This window comes from Brassica napus, unplaced genomic scaffold (genome assembly GCF_020379485.1).
Source record: "Brassica napus cultivar Da-Ae unplaced genomic scaffold, Da-Ae ScsIHWf_2570;HRSCAF=3317, whole genome shotgun sequence".
Classification (NCBI taxonomy): Eukaryota; Viridiplantae; Streptophyta; class Magnoliopsida; order Brassicales; family Brassicaceae; genus Brassica; species Brassica napus.
Genome location: NW_026015881.1, coordinates 28,265 through 31,355, shown reverse-complemented (window position 1 = coordinate 31,355; position 3,091 = coordinate 28,265). Strand labels below are relative to the sequence as shown.

Below are 3,091 nucleotides of genomic sequence, written 5' to 3'. Positions count from 1 at the left end.
AATTTCTTATTTTTCTTTTTGTAATTTCCTTTATTTTATAAACTTTTGAAACTCAAACAAACATAAAAGAAAAATTAGCATAAAATTACATATTTGATTCATTAAATAAGGAAGAATTCATTATCTGTTTCTAACAACCCTAGTTTCTTTTATTATACATATTCTATTTATTACGTGATATTTTATTAGATAAACATTTTAATTAAACAAAACTTAATTATTTTCGCTCATATGATTTAGACAAATTTGTTTTCAATTTCTTTTAGGCTTTTAGCTGATATTTGTTAGAATAGCTATGTGAACCCGATATATTATAACAATCAACTTGGATTATGATTACTCACTAGATCTTGACCCGTACAACTGTGCATGTGATCATTTTTATTTTTATACATATAAATGTTTGATTTATTTATATGATTAATGGTATATAATTTAAATATTTACCATATTACTAATAGTTTACTATAAGATTTATATTTTTTTTTAGATTTGTAAAAGCATTTAGTGATTAATGAAAATATGGAAATATATCTCAAAGTGGTTAGATTTTTATGATATTTAGAAATATCTCTTAAGAACTGGGCGGTAAGTAATTTTAGATGATGAATCCACAATGTTTAACATACTCGGGTATTAAATGATTCTGCACATTAGCACTCCAGCTGAGAAAATCTTTCTCATCAAGCACAGATCGAATCAAGGTACATTGCAACAAAACTGAAATCCAGTTTTTCTCGGCCAAAAGATATATTGCAACAGAACTGTTTCTGCCGTCGTTTATCAACCCTCTGCTTCAGAGACGAAACAGTAAAAAGAATTGAAGAAGATGTGTCGAGAACAAACATTAAGATGTTATCACTGATTTCACTACAAGAAAAAGGAGCTATTGTTACGATTTTTTGAGACTAGATTTCTTAGTCACATATTTGTGACATAAGAGACACTGATTTGTAACTGATCTTTTATGTCAAAAAAGAGTAGCTATTTGGTCACAATATTGTGACCGGTTTTGCTGTAACTAAATTATGTCACATTTAGTGACATAAATATGACAAAAATAAATGAGACAAAAAATGTGACATAATTGTAACTATGTTTATTGTTACCATGGCGACAACTATGTGACTAAAGGTTATGACTCCGTTTATATACTAAATGTTTGTGATCAATACATTGAAAAGGATAACAAATAAAAAATGTTGTAACTTTTCAAGCACAAAATTATTTGGGTGATCTTGTAAGTTATATTTATGTAGCTCCAGTTTTAACCATAGTTTATCATTGGTTTCAAAAAATAAACCATGATTTATCGTTTTTCTTTTGTGGTTGAATATGAAACCTTTTTATAGACTAATCCCTAAACTTAAACCCTAAACTTAATTTTACATACAAAACAATTAATTTGATCTTTTAAAATTTAGAAATTAATTCTTAAACTTTAACTTCAAATATATATTTTAAAAATTTAAACCTATTTACTCCAAACACTTAATCTTGAATCATATAATTTAAATCCAAATCTCAAGTCTAAACCCTAAACTACATCAAACCCTATATCATAAATCTGAACTTCAAATATAATTTTTAAACTTTAATTGTTTTTAAACATAACTTCAAAGTTTGTTCTCTTAAAAATCTTTAATCCCAAGTTTTTAAACTTAAACTTTTAACCTTACATATACTTCAAACCATATACTCATATTTGACGTTATATCTTAAGACATTAAGTCATATTACATACTTCAAACTATTTTTAAATATTTTCTAAATTTTAAACTTAAACCTCAAACTCCAAACCATATATCATAAATTTCATTTCTAAATCTATTTTTTCATATCTAGAACTATATAACATGTACTCTAAAACTTATAATTTTAATAACACTTCTTTTTATCAACAATAAAACTTATAACAAACATAAAAACTAAAGAAAAATTAGAAACCAAAATTCTATCACTGTACGAAATGAGATTAGAAACAAAAACTCTAAAACAACTAACATTAAAGAATAAAACTTGTTGACAAAAAAAGAAGAAGAATAAAACTTATTCTGTCAGTTGAGAAAATAAAGTATAACAACCAAAAAGTTCCTATTGGCTGATTCACAAGCACAAGGATCAAGCTTTTCACCGTCGGATGAGATTGGATCCAATGGACCAAAGTTATTCCTTTTCTTCAGATTTCCATTCATATGCTTTCTTCACTGCTGGCCTCCGCATCTCCTCTCTTCTCATTCGTCAGAAGATCTTTGCTCCGTGTCTCTCCACCATCGCAAGAGCTCTGCCTTCATCGCTCTCCATCTTCTCTACCGCCTCCGTTAATGGTCGTTTATTATAAGTTCTACTTCCATCATCTATCTTCTGCGTGGCTTTTATTTTGGTGCAGGTTGAAGAATTGAATGAGTGATCTCTCTGTCTTCCATCATGTGATGTCACGCTCGCCGTTCACCACCACTCCACCACGGTTCGACATATCTCTCTCTGTCTATCTTTCTCTCTCTCTCTTTGAATCTGATTTTTGTTTGTTTTTTGTAAAGGAAGGTGATGATGCAGAAGAAGCTTGATGGTGGATGAGACAAGACAGCGGTGGTCGCAGTGGCTGTTGTGCGGCGGAGGCAAGGCCAGACATGGCGGCTGGAGGAGGCAAGGCGAGGCACGCATGGCCGCTTATTTTTTTTAGGGTTGAATTTTTTTTTATGATTTGGTTTAGTTATCTAAACCGAATTTTATTTTAAACCAATTTCATTTTGTAAACCGAGTTATATTTATTTCGATTTATAGACAGCAACCAATTGAAACTGAGATGTTATTATTACTGTCATACTTTTAGACGTTTAATTATGACAAATTAATTGCATAATGAATGTTACAAAATACAAAAATTTGTTACGCAATTATTGTAACGGATAAATATTATTTATTTCGTCATTGATTATTATGTTTTGTGACTAATATTTTTATTATACGAAAGAAAATTGACCAAAAAAAGTCACAAAATTAAGATTTTAAATTAGTTATGAATAATGACGGTTTGAGACAATATATAATGTCAGTATTAATGACGGTAAAAAGACTACAATTTCGTCAA

The 3,091-nt window shown here is 29.0% G+C and overlaps 1 long non-coding RNA gene across 1 annotated transcript; it reads left to right on the top strand.

Annotated features, from left to right (window-relative positions):
• Window positions 1-1,151: 1,151 nt before the first annotated feature.
• LOC125601449 lies at window positions 1,152-2,805 on the top strand. The gene is made up of 2 exons (XR_007334255.1): window positions 1,152-2,467; window positions 2,541-2,805. It is a non-coding gene; the product is annotated as an uncharacterized LOC125601449 (long non-coding RNA).
• Window positions 2,806-3,091: the final 286 nt, after the last annotated feature.